The 26,914-nt window shown below is 33.1% G+C and overlaps 2 protein-coding genes across 6 annotated transcripts in view; one reads left to right on the top strand and one right to left on the bottom strand.

The window, feature by feature from the left end:
* LOC126769404 (uncharacterized) overlaps window positions 1-26,914 on the top strand; it is a 368,776-nt gene that overhangs the window by 87,444 nt on the left and 254,418 nt on the right. Inside the window, exon 9 of one of the 5 annotated variants that reach the window (XR_007669362.1) lies at window positions 18,469-18,508. The exons of the other annotated variants lie outside the window; for them this stretch is intronic. The gene's annotated coding sequence lies outside the window, so the exon portion shown is untranslated. Of the gene's footprint in view, window positions 1-18,468; window positions 18,509-26,914 lie in introns of those variants that run through there. 5 annotated transcript variants of the gene reach the window in all.
* Window positions 1-26,914, bottom strand: part of LOC126769612 (uncharacterized) — a 553,155-nt gene that overhangs the window by 417,241 nt on the left and 109,000 nt on the right. The gene's annotated exons all lie outside the window — the stretch shown is intronic.

The following is a 26,914-nucleotide window of genomic DNA, read 5'->3' as shown; positions in this document are numbered from 1 at the left end:
TACCGATAATTATCGATAAATTCATCTCTAAAATTAGAATTTGTTAAATTAACTGTAAGCCGCATGGATAAATATCATCCAATTTCATTCATTTCTTATCTGAATTTATATTACAAATGTAATTAATAATTTTTGTTTAATTTATAAGACAACACAATGTTTAGAAACAAGATGAATCTAGATTTTTTAATTCTTTTTTTGAAATCAGTTTGATTATTGTTTAGACGCGCGACTACAGCGCCATATGCGTTGAACTATTCTGTGCTCATTGATATCCGAACTAACCGGTCAATATTTTACGCGCTCTCATAAAAAACTGTATTCTAAAGTCTAATCTGTGTCCTCTGTGTGTTATATCATCATATATTTGTTCCTTACATATGAAATTAGCGTTTTGTCGTACTGACCACTTTGTTTTGTAATATCACCTCTTTAGTTAAGAATTCCAAATTCAAATTTATAAATTCTTTTAGCTGGTACATTTGAGTTTTGAAAACAGTCATTCATTTGTTTTTTCTTCATTATTTTTTTTGGCGTCGCTTATTACCGCACAATGGAAAACATGAAATATCGGTATATTTACGAACGATTTCTACCGTGGCACCGGTGCTGCAGAAACAGCTCGAAGGATTAATGATGTGTACGGCACTGGTGTCGCAAAAGAAAGCACGGTACGTTTTTGGTTTCAACGTTTTCGTTCTGGAATTTTCGACATTCAGAACCAACCCCGTGGACGGCCGGAGACCAAAGTGGAAAATGAAGAATTAAAGGCTATTGTGGAAGCGGATCCATCACAAAGCATTTCAGAGATAACTGCAGGCTTCGGGGTAAGTGATAAAACTATATTTATCCACTTGAAGCAAATCCGGAAAGTAAAAACACTTCAACAATGGGTACATAATGAATTGAGTGAATCGAACTTGCAAACACGCGTCGACTGCTGTGTTACTTTGCTCAACCGACACAATAATGAAGGCATTTTAAATCGAATCATTATTTGTGATGAAAAGTGGATACTGTACGAAATTCGGAAACGCTCGTCACAATGGCCCTGGAGACCTAGCCAAATCCTGCCCTAAACGAAAATTGACTCAGAAAAAGTTACTTGTGAGTGTTTGGTGGACTAGCGCCAGTATCATTCACTACAGCTTTACTAAAATCTGGCCAAACGATTACGGCAGATATCTTTTGTCAGCAACTGCAAACCATGAAGGAAGAACTAGCTGCTAAAGAACCGAGATTGGTCAATCGCTCTAGGCCACTGCTGCTTCACGACGACGAAAGACCACACATTGCACAACAAACAACCACTAAGTTAGATGAGCTACAATTGGAATGTCTCCGAAGCGGCAATCCAAACCACCTTCAAAGAGTTTATTGATTCTCGCCCCCCTGGTTTTTTTTAGTAAATGGATCAATGAACTACCCATGAGATGGCAAAAGTGCATAGATAACAACGGTGTATACTTTGGTTTATGGACTATATTCCTCCCGTACAAAACGCCAATTTCTTAGGTAAGGACCTAATATATATAAGTGTGGACAATACTCCCTGGTTCCTTCAGCTACTGAAACTGGGGCCAGACTAGGTAAGCTGGTTGGTGCTGTTCAAGGTAGGTGCTTAGGTTCAATTCCGTACGTTATACATATCAGTGCATTAAATAACGTCTATGTTATTTTTTTAGTGTAAAATATGTTCGATATGTACCTTTATACAGAAATAAAAAAAATATAAACATATATATATTATATAATAAGAATATTTCCAAATAATTTATATATATGACACTTCACTTTCATAAAGTTGAATTAAAAAAACACAGTAACACTTTGGTTTTACGTATAATTAAAATTTCATTTTAAAGTGAAGTGAAGTGCGTGCAGTACTGTTAATACATTTCGTGCAAAATACATAAACCTACAGTCTACACGATTTCAATTCATTAAAAAGAAATGCTTATATAATAATTAAATATATTACAGTAAATTAAAAATACTGCAAAAATAAGACTAAAATAATCATTAATTCAGAAATCGGTTGCGATCAGTCATCATTCGGCAGTAGGAAAAATAAATTATAAGCAAGTTTTTTTTCGTAAAGTCCAAGGTACAAATGTGTTAACGACAAAATTCACAGGGATGTTGTTTGATTGTGTCGTACAAACATATGTTCATGTCGCTTGACCGCTTTGGTTTAGTTTCCCTGGAATTCAGACGAGATCAATTTGTCAACGTTTGTAGCGTCTTACAAACAGGCCAGTAATGTTATGAGTAAAATAACTTCTGTCAAAGATGTCTAATGTCGCTCTTGTAAATTAAATAAAAGTCAAGATAGATGTGTGATAATCAAGTAAAATGTACAAATTAACGTTGACATTAAATATAATCTAGTAATATTTTTATTCAATCGTCGTAACGTCGGGCACCATGTCCATACACAACAGATTTTCATAATTTATAACTAAAAACCAACTCGATCAAATCAGTTTTCAAATAGTAAAAAAAACCGCACCAGAATAAGTTCATTCGTTTCGAAGGTACGCCGCCACAGACTGACACACAGATACATACGTTAAACTTATACCCCTCTTGCGTCAGGGATTAACAAGTGAGCTAATAATAAGTATAACTAAAATAAATTATTATTAATTTTGTGACGTTTATTTCGTATTAAGGTCACTTTTATTCCGTAAGAAATTAAGGCACATCCAACATCTTTCAGTTGCAGGAATGTTTCTCACGAACGTGAGGAAGATTAGTTCCCAAATAACTAATGAGGTTGGATAAACCCGAACTACGCAATGTGACTAGTAATTATTAATGGCTTAATACTTTCTTAGAGCTACCTATTTAGTTATAACCATGTATACATATAATACGTCACTACATATTGACTACTTCGTTGGTCCAGTGGCTTGATGTAAGGCCGCAGACCCGGTGGTCCTGGGTTCGATTCCCAGGTCGGGCCAATAAAAAGTTATTGGGTTTTTTCTCAGTAGCAGCCCGGAGTCTGGAAGTTGGAAGTGTATACACTCCCGTGCCTCGGAAAGCACGTAAAGCCGTTGATCTTGCGCCTGAACTCTTTCCGGTCGTGTCGGATTGTCGTCCCATCGGATTATGAGAGTTAGGGAATAGAGAGTGCACCTGTGTTTGCGCATACATTTGTGGACTATAATATCCTCTGCGTAGTTGGCTAATCTCTCTTCAGATTGGCTGCCGTGGCAGAAATCGGTTTGGAGGACATTACTATTATATTATATATGTGAAAAAAATTATGTTATTTATTTAAGGAAATCTTCTTTGGGAACGAAAAGCGAAAATACAAAAAAGTTTGGATAAAGACTATTAAATTATACCGCTTAATTTAAAAGTACTTTAATCAATTATCTTCTTACGATATTATTTAATCTCGAATTTTCAGAAATATTCAGAAGTAAATTTTCAGAAGTAAGTTTTACTTGTTAGCAGCGCCTACCAATTAAAACTTACAAAGCAAAAGTGATATCCCCATATCATATTATACTCATAAAAATTCTTATTAATGTTATAATCTTTACTGATGTTTTAAAAGTCGAAGTAGCACTGTTTGTCTGTATGTCTGTCTGTTACGCTTTGAACCACTGAACCGAACTCGATGAAATTTGGTATGAAGCAAGCTTGAGCCCCAAGGAGGCTATGTAACACCTTACCCACTCACACGAGCAATGCCGCGTGCGGAAACTTATATGTAATATATACATTTTATTCAAATAGAACCTTGGAATCGTTTTAAATTTTACAAGACGAATATAATATTACCGGCTGGAAATGTAGATTATACTGAGAAAAAACGGCAAGAAACTTAGTAGGTAATTACTCTTTTTCATCAATCATAATCCCATCTACATATAAGTAGAAATTAATATTGGATTGTAATCCGGACACTGCTGAGTGTAAGAGATCTGAACTCGACAATAGTTAGTTGATCATGAGCTTAACTGTGAAGGAAAAATTGCGTGATATATATGTGTCTAACGGTTGGTCAGCATGAACAAGCTTAAAACATTTTCCATAAAAACGAGAAACGGGAGATCATACCTTTGTTCATAAGCAATACATTGTTATTATTTATGTTGTGACGCTAGCATAGTGTAATCTAAAACATGCGTTATTGCTGTAATTTAGTAAAAGTTTATTACATTAATACAGTTTAAGGAATTGTTAAATAAACAGAAAATTTCCCAAATAAAAAGGAGCCTCCGAGGACTTAAATAATAAGAGACAAAATAAAGACGAAAAAGTAGATAATAAAAAATATATATGCCTTGGGAATTAAAGGAATTTTTTTTGGTGCGTAATTTTCCATTTAAAGATACTGTTTTAGGTAGTTTTACAATGAAAATGTTAAGGGGAAAATATGTAACTCTTATTTTTGTTTTTATATATATATATGAACAAACGGGTCACCTGATGGTAAGTGGTCACTACCACTAGCCACCACAAATGTCACCGCCTTACATCGCCAATGTACCAACATCCATAGGAACTAAAATTTTTATGTCCCTTGTGCCTGCAGTTACACTGGCTTACTCACCCTTCAAACCGGAACACAAAAATAAATATTGTTGTTTGGCGGTAAAATGTCTGATGAGTGCATGGTGTAGGTACCATGCTATGTAGCTATGTGCTATTGCAGAAAGCCTTACCACTAAGTAAGATTAGTTAAATAGTGATTAATATGGTAGCCAAAAATCAACACATTTTCGTAAAATAATAACATTATACAAATAATTTCATTTGTAATATTATATTGCCTAGTGGTAAGAACGCGTGAATCTTAACCGATGATCGTGGGTTCAAACCCGGGCAAGCACCACTGCATTTTCATGTGCTTAAATTTGTGTTTATAATTCATCTCGTGCTTAACGGTGAAGGAAAACATCGTGAGGAAACCTGCATGTGTCTAATTTCATTGAAATTCTGCCACATGTGTATTCTACCAACCCGCATTGGAGCAGCGTGGTGGAATAAGCTCCAAACCTTCTCCTCAAAAGGGAGAGGAGGCCTTAGCCCAGCAGTGGGATATTAACAGGCTGTTACTGATACTGACTGATTATATTATTATTAGGAATGAATTATTTATCGTTAAATTCCTTATTAACTTTTTATTAATTAACAAATTTGAATTACATAAAATTCCAAATATGATTAAAAATAATAAGCTGAATACACAAGATATGCTCATAAATGAAGTAATGTTAACTCTCCCAGTTCTGTTAAACTCCTAGTGCGGTCTTTGAGCAATCTATGTTAAGTAGGAAGAAATACCGAAGACTGTTTTCCCATGAGCTCAACTTTCCAGTTTCCATTAAACTTTACGGATTAATTTCCTCGATAATATCTCTTTCATATAATTTCTCTGAGGAAACAATAAAACGCGTTTCAGTCCAAACGCTCAATAAACTTTCGGACTATGAGCGTTTTTTTTATGGTTATTATGTGCTCGAGAATGTCGTTCAGAAATTACCCTATTCGCTTTTATGTTAGAGGAACATTTTTCCATTTTTTTTTGATTTAACGATTCGGTGTTTACTGTTTGGGCCACGATCTTACACAAAGGTTGTTAGTGTAAGTCTCTGTTTTTGTTTTTCAGTTTTCATATCTATATTTTATCTTTTATATCTATTGGCAATTTTTATTTTCAAACGACAGAGTTCCGAGAGAAATCTTATTTGGAGCATCACACATTAAACCTAATTGAATTATAATTCAATTCACAAACAACAATTACAGACAAGTCTTAAGACTTATTATATTGTTTTGTGTCTAGGTAGGTACCACATACTCATCACATTTACTACCGCTAAACAGCAATACTTAGAATTGTTGTTTTCCGGTTTAAAGGGTGGGTGAGCTAGTGTAACTCCAGGTTGAAAGGAATTGGACATTGGCATTGTAAGAAATGTCAACCATTGCTGACATAGCCAATGCGCCGCCAACCTTGGGAACTAAGTTTTTTTGTCCCTTGTGCCTGTAATTACACTGGCTCACTCACCCTTCAAACCGGAACACAACAATATCAAGTATTACTGTTTTGCGGTAGAATATCTGATGAGTGGGTGGTACCTACCCAGACGAGCTTGCACAAAGCCCTACCACCAGTAAAATATTATATTAATATTGGATTATAAAAGATAAATCTCAATCAATCAATCACTAGATTCCTTAAATCTTGATTGAGTAACAAAAATAGAAGTTTATTAAGAAAAATAATTTATATTATTATTTTATGTCTGGCATATCGTATCGATCAGACTTATTATGTAGTAAAATCATTTTCAAAATTTATCTTATTTGAAAAAGAGACGATAGTATAGAAAAACCTATAAATATTGTAAACACAATAAATGCAATACTGGATATTTTATTCATAGAATTGTTAATGTTTTTTCACTTCAAATAATCGGATTATATATTATTTTAATAAAATTTTGGTTAAAAACGAATACATTAATCTTTGAAATATGAGAGTAATTCATAAATAAAAAATGTAATAAACATTTTAACTCTAAAATAAGAATAGTTTTTATGAACCCAACGAGCAAAAACTAGACAGGATAACAATGATTTAATGAACGCGACAAAGTTGAAACATTTTAAAAATGCCACCCACGAGTCTCACAACACTATAACACTAGTTACATACAATATGTAGTCCAAGCTCCAATTGTGGAAAATATTAATTTGTTTATGTATTAATAATGTTATGATATATTTATGTGAGCCGAAGCCGGTAACAATTACAGCTGATTTGTTCATATGGTAAAATTGTGTCTATAATTGATCACAATGTCGAGAAGAAATGAATGAATTGCATTTGTCGGATTAAATTTGGTCACATGTATGTTTACACTAGAACAGCGGGAATTAACTCTATATCTTCGTAATATGGGGGATTTTGTGTAGGAATGGTATATGAATAGACTGATTATAAGAGTATGTTATCTCATAACCTACAAAGTTAAGTAAGTACTACTAAGTTTTAAAACTAACATTATTTTTTACATGTAATTGACAGCTTAAAACATCTTAAATATTGTGATTGTTGTGTTGTGTGAAAAAGAAATAGAATTATCATGTTTGTTAATTATTATGTATAATTTATTTGTAGTTTCTGATGGTGATTCTAAGAATAAAATAAATGTAAGCTGACACTTAGCATTTATTTAATGCTAAAGGTTCTATTTCAATAAATATAATTAAAATGTAATTATAAATATGTATTTGTTAATATTTTTTAGGACTTTAAAACACGATTACGCTATTCTTATAAAGATTGCGAAAACACATGGCACACACATTGATGTGCAGCTTCAAAAATCCAATTGAAGTTGTATTTCTTACGTTTATAAATAAAATATAAATTGAATAGCCGTTTTGTAATTGGACCTCCTACTACTTAGCTCTATATCGCGACATAAAGTCAAAATTTACAAAGGAATAAGCTCGACAGTCATATAAGCAGTGTCTTTGTAGAGACGCCATTTTTTTAAGTACAGGAGGTTCTCTCATTAATTTCATTACAATTTGTGACATTGTAGTCGCGTCAAAAGTTATTCTCTGCTTTTTAATTTCATAAATGAAATGTAAGTAATTTTACGTTCAGCTTTTTTCAGTTAAATGTAATATGAAATCGTGTACTTGTTATAGATATTATTTTATTCTGACTCTGTCAAACTGTATTGTTGATCTAGTGGCTGGCTTACAATCTTTCCTTAGACCGTCATGATCCAGAAGGAGATGACAGAGCGAAAACAGGAAAGGGCTGATCTCGCTTTGCGGTGACGACGACGGCGTTGTCTCGACCCTCACACAACCCCGCCACCTGGGCCTTAAAAGACAGGCTAGATCTTAAGGTCCTTCATGTAAACCTAGATGTGAACCAGAACCATGTAAAGCCACTGCGTTTGAACTCTACAGTCGTGTCAACTAAGCAGAAGATGAGAATTAAGACGATACGAGAATAGAGGATGCACCCACATTTGAGCACTATAATATCGCCTGATATACCTTGACTAATCTCCTTTATGACATACGTTACTAAACTCGGTCTGGAGAACAATGACATTATTGTTTTTAATTTTTTAAGTATTAAGTTTTATCAAAATGAATTTTGTGACATGTCATTAGGCTGTTTTACATTGTTAAAAGAGGAAGAATGTTTATAATTCATCTCGTGCTTGACGGTGAAGGAAAACATCGTGAAGAAACCTGCATGTGTCTGCAATTTCATTGAAATTCTACCACATGTGTATTCTATCAACACGCATTGGAGTAGTGTGGTGGAATAAGCTCCAAACCTTCTCCTCAAAAAGGGAAAGGAGGCCTTAGCTCAACAGTGGGACATTAACAGACTGTTACTATTAGAAGAAGATGATTGAATTTTTAAGTTACTTTAATTAAATAATATAGAAAATATTTTTAGTACCCATTTTTATTAATTATGCCTGAACTACTTTCTACAAACATTTGTACCATATTATTTAGCAAATTAGCATTATGTTATATAATTATATAACAAACTGGATCTAGACAATCTAGTTAATCATATAATTTAATCAAGAGATGCAACTATCAATGAAATATAATGTTAAAGTTATTCAAGTCAATGAAATTCATCGACTTCACCGTCTTCATCATAAACCTATACTTCAAATGTCGTAAAATCGAAAACACGTAACTCAATAACTGTAATTTTGAACACGTTCAATAAAAGTGGAAAATAGTGGAATACTAATTCTCAACAACATAGCTTGTTCTGGATGCTTTAAATAAATGGCCGTATAACAATGTTTATGTTCGGTAGCTAATGGTGGACTATTAGAATTTATTTTTCAAAAGACTTTAGCTCTTTTAGTTTTTGAATTTCCATTCGGAAGTTGTTCTATGGATCCAATTTCAAAAGTCCTTATTTTCAATTAGAGTCTAAACGTTTTGAGTTTTCTAGATTTTGTTTCTTAATGTTTTTAAATGTATATCTATCTGTTTATTATATTTGATTGTTTAGTCTCATCGCAGATACTGAGATCTAAAATTATGATATGAAATTGATGCAATTGATACAATTGATGAAACTCGATTTAGTAGCCATAAATTATGTCATAGAGAATCATTATTGGGAGATTTTTTTAAGGTTGTCAAATAGAGAATTAGAAGTTAATATTTTAAGTGACACAAATAGAATTTAGATTAAATATTGTGTCAAAAGAGTTATTTTTAAGCAACTTTGAGATCAGTGCGCACGGATGTGTTGAATGAAGCCCCTCCATGGTAATAATAATTTCCTATGGACCGATTTCTGCCATGACGGCCAATCTCAAGAGAGATTAGCCAGTTGGCTAATAAAAACTATACTATGTCCTGCGCAGTTGCGCAGTTGCACAGGACATATTATAGTTCACAAGTGTGTGTGGAAACACAGGTGCACTCTCTTCCTCACTCACATAATCCAACACAGCCGGAAAGAGTTCAGGCGTAAGACCTACGAACTGACGTAGCTTTTCAAGGCACAGAAAGTGTACACACTTCTAACTTGTAGACTCCGGACTAAGAATTTTCGACAGAAAAACCCAATAACTTTTTACTGGCCTGACCTGGGATTTGAACCTAAGACTTTTTAGAAATTTGGCTTTGACTTTGACCACTGTGGTTCAAATTCAGTTAGGAAAATTGCATTTCCTTTAAACTTGGTTGAATGTCACTATTCCTAAAATGTTTCCTCAAATTACATACAAACAAAGTTACAATAATATAAAAAAAAACCGTAATTATACCAATAGCCATTTTTCTAAGACTAACAAGTATTTTAATTAAATCGTTCAAGCTCTTTCAACAAACCTTTAACCATTCTTTGTTACGGTTGGATGTAATCTAAATAATTGGAAACGTATAGATATGAAGCTTCATTACACGAACCGACTGCAGTTGACTAATGCGCGTTATTTCCGTGGTCGGGAATTAACTATGCCTCTGTTTGCCCGTCTATCTCTTGCAGCTTAGCGTAAGATTTGAGTTGCAGCGTTTTTATTTTTATTTTTTTATTATCTGCTCATAGAGTTTATATGTAAGTAAATAACTCGTAAATATATCACTCGTCAGCAATATAATACACATCATGTAATTCACGCTCGTCAAGCCAATCCAAATTTAAATCGGTTGAAACTGCGAAGCGCAGCATTTCATAGAATAGTATTATAAATCAAAAACTTCTCTGAAATTGCACTGCATCTTCTGGTATAAGTTTTTTGTGTAACGGTTTAGTAGATTATTGAATTAGACATTATTAAAATAATCGCTCACTTTACTAGTATAGACAGATTTGGTATGAATTTATATATGCATTATAAGAAGCGTAAATAATTAGTAACTTTAATGATATATGAATATAACTAGTCGACTGCCTCGTAGGTCTAGTGGCTTGATATAAGGCTGCTAACACGGAGGTCCTGGGTTCAATTCCCAGATCGGGCCAGTAAAAAAGTTATTGGGTTTTTCTGTCAGAAAATTCTCAATAGCAGTCCGAGGTCTGGAAGTTGGAAGTGTATACACTGCCGTACCTCGGAAAGCGCGTAAAGCAGTTGACCTGCGCCTGAACTCAACTCGAACTTTCCGGTCGAGTCAGATTGCCGTCCCATCGGATTATGAGAGCTAGGAAATAGAGAGTGCACCTGTGTTTGCGCACACACTCGTGTATTATAATATGTCCTGGGAAGATGGCTAATCTCTCTTGAGATTGGCCGCCGTGGCCGAATAATTTGATAAAAAATAATATTTTGTGTCAATTGTTATTGTTAAACATAATGGTTACTCTAAGTTAGAGAACTTAAAAGATAGATACATTTATAATTTCTTAACTTTTCTACAGACAATGCTAAGACCTACAAATCGAATGAAAAATATGATACGAAGTTTTTTGTATCTCTTATAGTTTGCTTAAAAATGGCCTCGCAAGTTTTTCGTAACTACGTTAGTATATTAAGCTTAACAATTATATTATATAGCCTATGCCTGATCTGAAATTATAAACTAAAATAATTCAAAACTTATTTTTTAAATGAAATCGGAATAAATAAACGTACTGGCTGACTGGAATGTATCGTAATTTAAAATTTTTTTTTTGTTTAAAAAAATAAATGAGGTTTTATATTTTCTTTATTTTGTTACAAAATCCTCATACTGGCCATCGTTTATATAATATGAGAATATTATTAGATATTTAGAACTTATGTTCTTGTATTATACCATTAAACTTTATGTTAATACTAAATACCTAATATGGCTACGTGCCAAATCTAAATAATATTAAACATTTAGCTTAATGGTCTGCAGGATTACGATTAAGGATAGTGGGTTTGGTTTCTGATCAGTATTATTAAAGTAATATATTTATGTACAACATAACATAAAGCGATGTATGTACATGTAGTTTTTTTGTGACATAAATTTTACCGGTTCAGTAGTTTTTCTTATCCATTAATCAAATACAATTTAATTTATGTATCCTGAATGAAAACCAACGAATACGAACTCCAAGCTTTTTATCGTTAATGTAATCTTGTAAATTCAGCGTTATGTAATATATGGTAAAGTTTGTGAGGTTGTGGGGGGTAATCTCTGAATCTACTTAACCGATTTTGAAAATTCTTTTAACAATAGAAAGTCACATCATTTGTGAGTGTCATAGAATATATATTATCAAACGCTGCCTTAACGATGAGAAATATATGATTTAGTTCTAGAAAAAAGTTGTAGAGCTTGATAATACCCACAAAAAAAAAGTCAGCGACAGCATATATCTAACTTTTATATTTAAGTAACAAAAAATTAGTTTTTTATATTTAAAATATAATTTAAATCGTCAGGTCATGTTCATTATTCATATTATCAACAATTATAAATTCTTATCAAAATAAGTAAACTTATCGTCGCAAGTGTTTAAAACAAAATACTTTTCCCTTTTACTGCATATAATTTGGACCAATGGTTAAAGAGATAAAACGACGTAGGTATGGAACCGCGACCGTGTCGCAATCGATTGATTGATATTTCTATTAGACGATTTTTTTCATATACAAAATTAATAAATCTATTTAGAAATTAATAGCTTTATTATTAAGGAAACTTTATTTAGATAAAATTCGTTTTTTACAGTTTGTTTTTTGGTTGCATAGTTTAAGAGATAATTTAAAATATCAAATACGCGAGACAATTTTATTAATGTTCGGCCAATCAATCACAAGTAAAGATGTTTATCGCGGAACGAAGTAGGCACGGGTCAGCTAGTTTATTAATATGTTTTATGATTTGAGGTTTAAAATATTTAATAATTGATAAATGTAAAAAAGTCATTTTTTTATATTATAGGCGGACGAGCATATGGCATTGTAAAAAATCACCAATGCGCCGGTTTGTTGCAAGGTTACAATGTAAAGTTGGTCCTTGCGAACTTAGATGTTATGTCCCTTGTGCTTGTAATTATACTGGCTCACACACCCTTCAAACCAGAACACGACAATACCAAGTACTGCTGTTTTGCGGTAGAATATCTGATGAGTGGGCGGTACCTACCCAGACGAGCTTGCACATGCCCTACTACCACCAGCAGACATGGCTGGGGCTGTTCCATCTTGGAATTATTATTGTTATTGCTCATTCAGTAAGGTTTATGTTGTCTCGTTGTCTGTTATGTAAATTGACTTTGGAATTTGTCAATTTTTTTTTCTCTTCAGACATCTAAAAAAGTTACTAACTGCCATACAACTAACCTTCATTCATTAATTAATCCCCTTAGGGGATGAATATTTAAAAGAGATTTTTACGTGATGCTCGAAAAAAAATCAATTTAGAGTTTCTTTTATTACAACGCTTAAGCGTATGACTTTGGTCAGAACATTTTCCGTCCATCTGTCTAACCACTGCAATTTAAACCCATTGTCTTAATGAAACAGGCCGTTCTACATATTATGGTTACTGTCTTAAGTCATTTGTATAATGAATACAGTTATTTAAACTTGCAATAGGTAATAGGTCAGAAGATGTTGTTAGTATGTTTTTACTTTGCTTAACTTATTAGCTGTTCTACTAAGCATCGGACGAGCATATGGACCACCTAATGTTAAGTGGTCACCAAAGCCCATAGACATTGGGTTCGTAAGAAATGTTAATCATCGCTTATATCGCCAATGTACCACCAACATTAAGAACTAAGATGTTATGTCCCTTGTGCCTGTAATTACACTGGCTCACTCGCCCTTCAAACTGGAACACAACAATACCAAGTACTGCTTTTTTGCGGTAGAATATCTGATGAGTGGGTGGTACCTACCTAAACGAACTTGCACAAAGCTCTACCACCATTTATTCTGTTAATTTTGTAATTTGACTTAATTATTTTATGTATCGAATTAATTGTAGTCAGTGTTTAGAAATAAGTATAATTACGTGCTATTTATATATTAAATATACTTGGTTTTTTTATAAATTGGTTTTACTACTACTCTGGCTCACTCAGGTCCCTTATGCACATATTGGATCACTCAAAATTTAAATTGATATAAATTAAAATCTATTCCTGCTTGGTAACTACTGTTGGCGTGGTGATTATGTATTTAAATAAGGAATGCTTTTAACATTTGATTTTTGGCCGCATGTTATTAGACCACCTCTTTGAACATTAAGGTACTTGAAATTAATACATTAAGCTTTGAACATCTTAAGCTTTCTCTAAGCAAATTATAAATTTCGTATCGGATTTTAGATTACATAAGATGATTCGTGTAACGGCATAACTTGAAACGGAGAGTTCTGAAGTTTCTAATAATTTTACGCTAATTATATATCAGGTAAACCCTTTAAAACCGTAGACTGACAATGCTTAAGAAATTAATAAAATAATAATTGCTCCCTTGTGAAGTTATGCTATTGAATACAAGGCCGATCAATTTAATGGCCGATTTTTAAATAAAAGTATAAAGTAACAATATGTTTATATCCCACACTGGGCTAAGACTTCTCCACTTAAGTAGAATTTAAAGAATTTATTCCACCACGCTGCTCCAATGGATTGGTGGAAACACATGTGATAGATTTTCATCCAAAACATGCAGGATCCTCACGATGTTTTCCAAATTAATATTAAAAATGCATAAGTGGGTTTGTTTAATTGTTTTTTTGTTATGCTCATACGCCAGAAAATTATCTGACACTTGTCAATCCTCATCCTGTGGACGAAACCGCGGTCTGAATTTTTTTATTTATTTATTAGGTTTGCTACATATACACAATTATAATACATCAACAAATTAAATAATTTAAAAGTATATACTACATGCTTGTAGCGGAGTATATAGCAGAAGGAGTGTTGAGCGAGTTAGAAGTGAAGAAAATGGCCAGAGACAGTTTATTTAAAGACACAAGCACAGATTCACTCAGAGACACTAGTTATAGGAGCATTCTATAAGATACGATAGAAACAAAGTTTTATTAAATTACAATTACTTTTACTTGCTATAAAAAGAAAAGTTAAAATCAATAGCGAAATTAGTATGAATTATATTTTTTAAGCTATGTTGTGTCATAAAAAATCTATTCTTTTTTTAAATTTTTTATTATATAATATAATTTGGTGTATATTTATTTTAACCTTTAGTGTAATAATCTAGTGGTATTTGTAATCTCTTAAGTCGCTAATATCTATCCCTCAAACGGTTTATGTTGACGTAGACGATTATTAAACTTTAATATTAATTTTATAACGACGTTATTTAGAAAGGGGCTCAAATTATTTCGGAGGTAATACACAGAAGCGTTTGTAAAATACACGGCATAATATATTACAGTTTTAATGAATTTGGTTTTTGTAAGAAATTTTCAATGAACATTCTCGAATTAGTTGTTTTTTGTTTATTTCATAGAAATGAGTATTAGTGGCATGATGAGTGCGTTAATATATTTTTTTAATATATATTTGAACCGTTTCTAATCTTTAAAAAAATCTATTAATTTTTTTATTAATTAAATTAAATATTTTGTTTTAGAAATAATCTTTTGTTAGAAAAAGAGTAAAAGAGTTTTTTGCCGGTTATTCTCAGTGGAATATATATTTAGAACTAGTAATCGTTTTATATTAAATCTGATTCTCTTCGATCTGATATATGTGTGTGAATAATGGCCCAGGATAAAAGTACTGACAAAAAATACAGGGACAATTCGAATAAATAATATTTTACCTACCTACTAGTACCTGTTTTTAGACTAAATATAAATAATAACTTATTATACAATAACATAAAGTTAGTTCCCATAACAGAGGAAGCTATAACAAACTGCTATTAATCTAAGCATTGATATGGCAAGCCGAATATCAAAGATTTGTCTTCCATTGACCCTAAGGGTTCTACTTTCAAAGGGTATAAACCTCGGCTTGATATGTGTGATATGAATAATTTAGCAAAGGCAATGGAAAATCACACAAAAGGATTTATATTATGTAAGGTACGTTTTCACGAAATTAATTAAACATAGCTAATTGAGATATTAATTGGGAAACAGACAAAAGTATTAGTTGTGTAGCATTAGTGTACTATAGGACGAAAATACATATACCATACTTAGATGAACATTTATATAATTAAAGACTAATAGACTATTAAAATAGTGTTTTAAGGGCATCAAAAGACTATAAATGTGAAGCTGTTTGTGCACAATTTTTAGAAGTATATTTGGCGTATAGGATATCTTGAGATACTGAGGCGTATATTATTGAGAGACGGATATGAGGCTAGCCGATACTCAAAGACCGAAGAGATAATATATGTTTATTTATACACGTCACAAATGTTTGAGTACCCTGTACTGACTGATTAATGCATGATAATAATATAATAAGAAATTGTTATGATTTCGTCATCATGCCAAATATGGATTACAATTAAAAAGGCGATGTGCTGACGGCACATAGCATCCCCCTTTTAGAAAAAAAAACATATTTTTTTAAATAAATAAAAACTAGTAACCAACATTCAATACCTACAACAAAATTTATATATAACACTATGAACTAGAAACAAAAGCAATCAAGGTACTCAAAAAATCTTAAAACAATTAAAATCTTTAAACAAAGAAATTAGCAAAAAGCAAAAAAAATACTTTAAACGGTCTAGAATAGGGTGACGTAACTTCGAAACTCTATCACATCGGACGAAAACGTGTGTACACTCACTTAATTCTGGATGTACAAATATACCGTTTTGTCATAAATCTCGTTTCGGTAGCGATGAAACTTGTCTGATCCTATAACGCAAGTTTTGCAAAAACGTTTCATTTTCAGTGATTTCCAGCTTTGTCGGCGAAAAGAAATCTCCTGGTAAACGTATGGCTTCACCGTAAACCATCTAGGCTGCACTTATTCCAGTGTAATCGCGTAAGCCTAATAAAACTGATGGTAATTCGTTGACCCAGTTGTCCGTATTGCCTCTACACATAAGCGCTGTTTTTAATGATGATTAGTCATCATGCCAAATATAGATTACAACTAAAAAGGCGATGTGCTGACGGCACATATACAATTTTTTATGATATAAGTACTACCTACCTGATGTGAAGTGGTCATCACCGCCCATAGACATTAGCGTTAGAAATATTAACCATTCTTTACATCACCAATGTGCCACTAACTTTGGGAACGAAGATGTTATGGCTCCACGATTGGTGGCGCATTGGCGATGTAAGGTTTGGTTATTATTTCTTAAATTACCAATGTCTACGGGCGGTGACCACTTGCCATCAGGTGGCCTATTTTCATGTCAACCTGCTTATAGCAAAAAAATATATATAGTAATTATATTATTTATAGTATTTAGTCGATTGTGTGTAATATATATATTTTATACTATGTGCTCGTATTTATATTTTCCATTTGACTATTGTCGTATTCCATTCACTCCAGTAAAAGTAATTAAATTGAATTCGACCTTGAAAGTTTACTTTCATCGCCAAAAGTTCTACTTCAATAAGATCAACAGCAATTTTGATTAACAGAAACAGTTAGAAATTACTACGTAGCTGTGACATTATTATGAATAGAACGATCGAGAATGAAATTTCCTGACGCAGTTTTATCAGCGCTATGAAATAAGGGTTCGTATTTTTAATATTCGGGCTATTTGGAAATTTTAATGGGTGGCATAACAAAATATGAGAGGTTCGACGATTTGTCGAATGTTCGAAATGAACGCGACAGGTGCCGTCAACTGTTGGGTGAAATCACAAAAATTTTATGAAATCGCAAAATCACAGGCAATTCAGTAACGTTCATTTTAGAAATGGGCATCTCATAAGCTATTTGAAATTTGTTTTTTTTTGCCAAAAAAAGTGAAGTAGAGGTTTATTTCATTGAAAATCTAAGGTTAAACATCGTTTCAGTTTTAAATGAATTGAAATGGGCGGTACCTAAAGCTCGCTAGTTCAAAATAGTTATTACTGGTTTCATTTTCAGTAATGACAACGTGACTTTGAAATATATAGTAGCATGATTTTGAAGCACTATTTCTGGTATACAATTTAATATTAATAATATAGATACAAATTATTCTTCAAAAAGAATCTATAATTAAGTCGTTGCATGACAACATTTGTTTTTTATTTACAGGATAGAGATAATCAGACATTTCACTTTTAAACATCCAAAAATTATGATGTTTTTTTACGAACACGTAATGACACTTCTACATCCTGTCGTATATGATATGTAATAATTTCTATTGAATTATAATACTGTGAGTCAATCGAATTTTATACGCATTTCTTTTTTTTTTTTCCAGTACGTAAAACATTGTTACAGATACAGTACGCGGTATAATCTTACATTTTTGGTAAGCACAAGAATTGATCTAGTTTTTATATTAAAATGAATTTCTTCCTACAACAATTGTGTAATTCCAAATCTCGCCCGAATTGGTGGCAGGAGTATTACTTAATAGGTAGATAATATGTTGATTGTGAGCCGAGATGACCCAGTGGATGGAACACGTTAATCTTAACCCTGAGTGCGGGTTCAAAACTAAGGACACACCATGGAATTTTCATGTGCTTGATTTGTGTTTATAATTCATCTCATGATCGGTGAATAAAACAATCAACAACAACAAAAATACATGCGTTGGATGATTTATCACATGTCACCACCGCTTTCAAGCAGTTTGCTGGAATAAGCTTCAAACCCACAAAAAGAGAAGAGACATCATCACAGTAGTATTATATTTTACAGTCTTTTTTTATATATCATTTTGATTTTTCGAATCTATTTCATAATAACTATAACATTGCAAGTATTAACTATGATACTATAAATAATAATACTGTAACCGTACCGTAACAGCCTGTAAATGTCACACTGCTGGGCTAAAGGCCTCCTCTCCTCTTTTTGAGGAGAAGGTTTGGAGCTTATTCCACCACGCTGCTCCAATGCGGGTCGGTGGAATACACATGTGGCAGGATTTCAGTGAAATTAGACACATGCTGGTTTCATCACGATGTTTTCCTTCGCCGTAAAGCACGAGATGAATTATAATCACAAATTAAGCACATGAAAATTCAGTGACGCTTGCCGGGGTTTGAACCCACGATCATCGATTAAGATTCACGCGTTCTTACCACTGGACCATCTCGGCTCAATAAATAATAATAAGGATACTATATGCTGATCAAAGTTTGCCGATGTTCATAGTTTAAATACATACATATGTATAAGTATGTATACATATATATAAGTAATTCTACAGTACAAATCTCTTCGGAGTTGGCATGAGTATAATTACACCAGAACTTCAGGTACAAGTAATTTAGTTTAATAGGGAATTATTTATAATCAAAGATTATATACTAGGAGGAGATTTTTTAAATTTTTTAATCTCCAATGACACCTGATGGTAAGTGGTCACCACCGCCCATATACATTGGCGATGTAAAAAATAATAACCATTCCTTACATCGCCAATGCGCCACCACCCTTGGGAACACTGGCTCATATACACTGGCTCACTCAACCTATAAATCGGAACGCAACAATACTAAGTATTGCTGTTAAGCGGTGTACTGTCTGATGAGTGGTTGCTATCTAACCAGACGGGCTTGCTCAATGCCCTATCACCAAGTTATTTTATAATGTACCCGCGCTCTTTAAACAATTGCACAATATCAAAATATTTGGGTTTTTAAGGGTATTTTTCGGTATACTACACTAATAATACCGTACAAATTGTAAATAGCAGAATATTTATAATTAAAAACATGAATCAGTATAATTATTTTAATAATATAAATTTGTGTACATTTCAGATTTTTAGAAGCGAAAAGTTAAAAAAGTCGCAAGTTAAAACCTCATTCGAATATAAAATGCGGGTCTGATACGTGATTTTCCGAGTTAAATGCTTTCACGTGATAAAAACCTAAAGAAAATGTGGTTCGATTTTTTTAATGTCACAGGCAGGTTACTTTTTTCATACATTTGGAGAAAATGTTTCAAGGAATGATTTAAGTGAATTTTGAAAACCTTACTTAGAAGGGTGTGGAAATTCATCTTTTGAAGTTCTTAGGCGTGTTTGTTCTGGTCATCCTCAGGTCATCTGTCGGAAATATCGATGTTTTACATTAATATGATAATTTAAGTCGTTATTTAAATGAAATAAAATGTATTAAGTTCTATTAGTGAGTTCGTTATTTTATATTAAATTTTTTATTTCTATTATTTTCATTGATTGCCTCGTTGGTTTATATATACCCAGGGCCTGGGTTCGATTTCCAGATCGGGTCGATAAAATGATATCGGGTTTTTCTTTCGAAGATTCTCAGTACAAACAAAAGTCTAAAAGTTCAAAGTAGCTTTCCGTGCCTCGAAAAGCACGTAAAGCCATTGGTTCTGCGCCTGAACTTTATGCTGTTGTGTTTAAATGCTGTTCTATCAAATTATAAGAGATTCAGAGATTCAGATTGGTGGACGAAATCGGTCAGGAGGATATCATCAAGTACTGCTGTTTTGCAGTAGAATGTCTGTTGAACGGATGGTATCTACCAGACGAGCATGGACAAAGTATATTACGTGATTAGAAAATGTAATATTAGTCTTGATATTTTTACTCGCCATATATTTTTACAACGCTAGTAAAGAACTAACTTTGTTTTGTCTGAAAATACAATGGCTCATTGTTACACATTATTGTTTGGATCTAGAACCAATGAGTAAGGACATTCGATATTATTCTCTCATCGGCCATGGAAAACCTTGGTTGGCAAGTAAAATGTCAAAGTGACGGTTAAACCAAAACATAAGTACCAGGAGACTATGAAATGTGTGATGCAATAACAATCGCTATACCGTTACATACGATCTTTCAGTTGTAATAAAACGCACGTTTAAAGTCACATACATTTAAGCAGATTTTATTTGATATTGTTGATCTATTCGTCTCAAAATTATCGTTCATCATTTTTCTCTCTTTCTTTCACTATACCTGCGTAACTCTCTAATAATACTATTAATCTATGAATGACCATTAAAAACGCACGAAGGCGGTTAATAATAACCGTAAATAATGACCGCCTTCATGCGTTTTAATGGTCAATCTTTTATACGGGAATATAAATCTGTATTAATATTATAAATGTGGAAATAAATCTGTCTTTTACGCTTTCTCTGCTAAACCACTAAACTGAATTTGATTAAATTTAGTATGAAGCAAACTTAAATCCCAAGGAAGGATAATAAAAATTTCTATACTTGCAAACCCCCCTCGCCATAATACGCGAGCGATAAGTTGTTCATTATAAGAGCGTTATCGAAATGAACTCATAGAAAACATATAATAAAATACGTAATCGTTAACATAAGTGTGTTTTGTTTAATAAACTTTCATATTATAAATCTGTCATCGAGTTATATCAAATATTTTTTTTATTGCAAAATCGGGATTGTAATAGATTATAAATTCAAGACCATGATAATGACAAATATAATGAAATGATTTCGGTCACAAAGGCCAATCTCAAGAGAGATTAGCCAACTACGCAGGAGATATTCTAGTGCACAAGTGTGTGCGCAAACACAGGTGCACTTTCTATTTCCTAACTCTCATAATCCTATGGGACGGCAATCCGACACGACCGGAAAGAGTTCAGGCGCAGCACCAACGGATTTACGTGCTTTCCGAGGCACGGGAGTGTCCACACTTCCAACTTCCAGACTCCGGGCTGGTACTGAGAATTTTCTGACAGAAAAACCCAATAACTTTTTATTGGCCCGACCTGGGAATTGAATCCAGGACCTCCGCGTCTGCGGCCTAACATCAAGCCATTAGACCAACGAAGCAGACAAAGAAATCCAAGACAATGTTTATAATTATATTATATTATACACGTACACAGGCAGGAAAACGCTTGTCGGGTTTTGCTAGTTATAAATATATATCTCATAATTGAATGTAAATAGTTTATGTATTTCAATGTTAAATTTTTTTTAAGTTTAATTTCTTGAAATAACTATTGTATCTACTATATCGCCACTACTATCAGAGCTCTTGCAGAATACTTATTTTTTTTATTTAATTTTTATTATCTTAAAATTCAAATTTTTCTCACGTCCGGCCAGTTTATTTCGACTTTGAAAAAGTATATTGTAGTATTATTAAAACTTGAAAACAGAGTCTGGTACGACGTTGTATCAATGCAAATTCTCTTATAAAAATTCTGATTATATTTATACATAAAATATTGTCAAGATGTGAAATTAAAAAGCTGAAATTGTCATTAATAATAATAAGTGTAAATATTTAAATATATTCTTAATGATATCAGTTTTTTAAAAAGACGAAAGTAGATTTTTTTAAACGTTTTCTAATAAAATTTATTTCAGTCTTTCAGGTTAAATTAAAGAGCAAATTTTATATATATAATATAAAAAAAGTCTTTAATTTAATAAAATAATATTTTATGTGTTGCATAGTGCTGTGTTTTTTTTTAATCTATTCCTATAGCACCTCTATACTATTCATCTATGATAAAAGAGCTCGAATGAATAATGAAAATGTAGTAAAAGGCTTTACTTTAATGGCTTTAAATGTATTTTACATTTTAAAATAATCTCAATCGGTCCATCGCAGATTACGGTAACAAGGTAAATATAAATATACTGCGATAAAACCGGACATTTTACGCAAAAGTTTAAATGTATTATACAAGAAAAATCTCACAAAGACCGCGAAAGATGGCAGGTCTTAAGCTATCATTTCTTGCTGTTTCGAAACGTTCTGTATAAATCCACGAGATCTTAGGCTTCGTTCCTTTTCAAACATTTCCCTTTCATTTCCTAATCCAACGGCTTATTTGTTCGTAAAGGGATTACTCTGTGACGTACAGTCGACTTCAAAATTCAATAAAGGAAAAATGAAACTTATTAAGACCTGTCCATTCCTTCGTTTATTTGAACAATTTCTTTTGATTTTATTTTTATGTTAACTGTAATCCAATGAGTTTAATGTAATGTCTGACACAAATAGAATATTATGAAGACTTTATGATAAAAAATGTATATCAAAACTATTGATTTCATATTACGTAATAGTTTGTGTTACTCGTAGTGAGTTTCTTGCACCGGATCCTCTTAGCTCTGAAGTATTTTATTTGAAACATGAGGTAGATTTTGACAATCAAAAAGCAATTGTAAAGCTACTATATAGAATTCAATTTCATTTGGTGACAAATTGCCAATACGTCTACTTACTACAATAAAAATACATAACTTTTTATCGAATTTTAAGCATTTTAAAATTTATTTATTCATAGAGTTCAATTTTAAAAATGTTTAGTGAATTAACGCAACAACTATTCGTGTCATTGAAATGTAACCTATGTATTATGATTGTATCAAAGTTATATATAATATTATATGTATGAGATTATACTAATTATGAACATGTAGTAGGAAAAAAATTGATAGTCTACTGATATATAGATAGTTTACTGGCGTCTTATAAAAAATGTCGGCGCGACCGACGGCTGAGCGATACTACTGTCTGCATCTTAAGCAGGTGATACAGGGTCCATTGCGTAGTTGGCGAAAATGATAGTGTACACTTTGTATAACCTTACTTTATTTTCTTATGAGCACAACAAACACACTTAAAAGTAAAGCTGGGTAAACTGACAGTTTCGTTACGGAATAGCGACCTTGTCCGCGTCCGAAATCGTAATGTGCCATTTCAATTCCTCACTTTCCAACACGACTTTGTCCATGTGCCGCCTTTACAATAACAGGTGACGTCACGGTGTTTACCCCTTGGTACTATGATACTCAAATCAGCAACTTAATATTAAACGATATCGCTTTCTACGACATATATATTTTTTATTCATAAATATTCGTCAAATATTATACTGTATTTGTTTTGTTAATTCCCAAAATGGCCAAGTGGTTTGAATGTGAATCTTAACTGAAGATTGTGAGCTTAAATTCAGGCAACCTTCAGTGTATGTAATTCATCTTGTGCTTGGCGGTGAAGGAAAACATCATGACGAAATTTGCGTGTGTCTAATTTTACTGCAATATGCCACATATGTATCCATCGATTGGAGAAGCGTGGGAGAATAAGCTCTTAACTTTCTTCTTAAAAAAAGATTAGGCCTGATCCCAGCAGTTATTCATAGTTATTTTACTTTTTTGTTTTGTTGTAGAAATGCGGTTAAAATAATTCGAGACTTGTTACTAAGTGTTTTGAAAGATACGCTTTAATTTAAGCCATGATTAAAAACAATTTTTGATTTCGTATTTTAACTATGAAGATGAACAAACATAAACATGTAACATTCATGATATTATTATAAAATGAACATGACTGTCATGTATTTATTATTATTTATAATTCTATATTTATCACTTTTGTTAGCATCTGTACTTGCTAACAACTAAGAAAAAGGATAACCCCCAAACTGGATTGCACTGGATAATACTGAAACACCTTTGTATACACTCTTTAACGTCTCGTAAGATTATGAAATTTTGCTGTTTTTGTGTATTTCTCGCAACCAAAGGCGTATCAACCCTGACAAATTTTCTATTGGTTTATCTTTAAACAGGGATTACATTGATTTACAGGGATCACAGAAATTGATGGTATATTGATGTAGTACGGAATAGCTTGTATAACTCTTAGTGAGTTTCTGGTACCGGTTCGTCAGCTGAAGTATTTTTTCAACCATGAGGCAGTTTTTGCCTATCAATAAGCAAATGTCACAACACTTCTATCAATATTAATATTATAAATGCGAAAGAGTTAGTCTGTTTGTTACAATTTTATGGCTGACCGCTGAATCGAATTTGATGAAATTTACCTTTTTTTATACCTAACACTTACCCCACTCCTGTAACCCGCGTGCGAAGCCTCGGGCGAAGACTATTATTAAATAAAGAATTATGACTTTCTTTACTTTTCAAACGGAAGCTCAACATGACAAATAGAATAAGGATTACTTACAATTTCTAAATTCCTGAATAGAGCTGACAAAGTTGTATGATTTTAAAACAATCTATCTCTTTCTCACCTATGAGGAAGTTGAGAAAAAACATCAAACAAATCCATATCGGATTGGAACTAAACCGCTTGATCTTTCATCCACTCAGCGGTCAGCGTTGGTTTTACAACGCAATATACTCGACGAACTATTCGTGGAAATCTATGTCTAGACACTTTGATCGATATTTAAGGTAGATGAGATAAATCATTTGAAGGAGGCATTTTGCATTTTATCTCATTTCAAACGACATTCGTACCTCATTTTTGGTATATGATTACGTGAATTGTTAAGCAATAATTATAAAATGTTATGTTAAAATTAAATGTTTTTGAATTAAAATCAAAGCAAAGTCAAAATGGCTGTAAATTATTATTTATCTAAAATGTAAGCAAAATATATATAACGCTTAGAAATGCTTTTTATTAAGAGAGTAGATCTCTCTTAATAAAAAGCATTTTTAAGCGAGTAGATATTTTCCTTCAACGTGATCAAAACATGAGTAATTCATTCACACACAAATAATTAAGCACATGAAAACACACTCGCCTGATATTGAATCCGCATTAAGTTAAGATTCACGAATATGTGGGCATCTGTCGCGTGTCGGCCCCGATCTGGCTGAGTGTCAGTTCGGCTTCCGAAAGGGCCGCTCGACTATTGACGCAATCTTGCGCGTCCGGTCTCTGTCGGAGCAGGCGGTAGCCCGGGGTGGCGTGGCGTTGACGATAAGTCTCGATATCGTCAACGCATTCAACACGTTGCCCTGGGACGCTATTAGGAGAGCACTTTATGAGGCCTTTGTTGTGGAATCTCGCGTATGAGGCAGTCCTGCGCGTCACTTTCCCTGAAGGTGACAGCATCGTCTGTTATGCAGACGACACGTTGGTGCTGGCAACGGGGGAGAATTTTGAGAGAACCAAAGAGCTCACCGAGCTTGGGGTGAACACATAACCCGGTTCCACCCCCATAGGACCCGGGTACCTTTCTGAAGGTTTCCACTGCGAGAAAAAAAAAAGATTTACGAATATAAACGATATATTATAATAAGCTAACGGCTTATGATCTCTTTCAATTTAATATTAATTATGCCACATCCAAATATATATTTTCTCACTTCCAACCAATTCCCTGTTCTCAAGTAATGTAACCCGATGAAGGTAGCAGATTCAGCAGCATCTGTTCAGTTTGATCCGCTTGTTTCGGGTCAATCCGACCCCATATTGTTACTTACATATTCATTACCTTGAAAGGTAAATCTAATAAACGATGTGCCCTCACTAAGTATATTGATATGGGGACGTACGAATGACAATAATGTTTGTTTCCTATTCTATTGTGTATTGGTTCGTACTAAAATTATACTAAAGCTTAAATATTTAGTTTTAATATAATTTCATTTTTGGTCAAAGTCGAATTCACCTCATGACGTACCTACGTCATTACACGTATATACGACTTACCGAGGAGAGCAGGATCCCATTATAGCCGAGATGGCCTAGTGGTTAGAACGCGTGAATCTTAACCGATGATCGTGGGTTCAAACCCGGGCAAGTACACTGAATTTTTATATGCTTAATTTGTGTTTATAATTCATCTCGTGCTTGACGGTGAAGGATAACATCGTGAGGAAACCTGCATGTGTCTAATTTCATTGAAATTATACCATATGTGTATTCTGCCAACCCGCATTGGAGCAGCGTGGTGGAATAAGCTCTAAACCTTCTCCTCAAAAAGGGAGAGGAGGCCTTAGCCCAGCAGTGGGACATTAACAGGCTGTTACTGTGTACTGTTACTGTTGTATGCAAAAAAAAATCGGTCGCTGAACTAATCGAAGGTAGAAATCATGTTTCTTGATACAAGACCAGGTTTTAAATATTTAAAGATTTTTACACTGCTACTGTTAAATCTTTAAAATCAATGAATGAATATGTCATGTCCTGGATTGAAAAATTAAAAATGATAACAATAATATGAATTTTAATATCTATCTTGACAAAGTCCGACAACACCTTATAAGAACCTACTATTTTACATTTCCTGGTTCCACTCATATTTGATTCCATGGTTTCAAACTTCTTTTGATACAAACCCATTTGTATATCTTTTTTTATAGTAAAGGAAGGCGGACGAGCATATGGGCCACCTGATGGTAAGTGGTCACCAACGCTCTTAGACATTGGCATTGTAAGTAATGTCAACCATCGTTTACATATCCAATGCGCCACCAACCTTGGGAACTAAGATTTTATGTCCCTTGTGCCTGTAATTACACTGGCTTACTCACCCTTCAAACCGGAACACAACAATATCAAGT

Source organism: Nymphalis io, chromosome 7 (genome assembly GCF_905147045.1).
Source record: "Nymphalis io chromosome 7, ilAglIoxx1.1, whole genome shotgun sequence".
In the NCBI taxonomy this organism is placed as follows: domain Eukaryota; kingdom Metazoa; phylum Arthropoda; class Insecta; order Lepidoptera; family Nymphalidae; genus Nymphalis; species Nymphalis io.
This window is presented reverse-complemented; position numbering and strand designations above follow the sequence as displayed.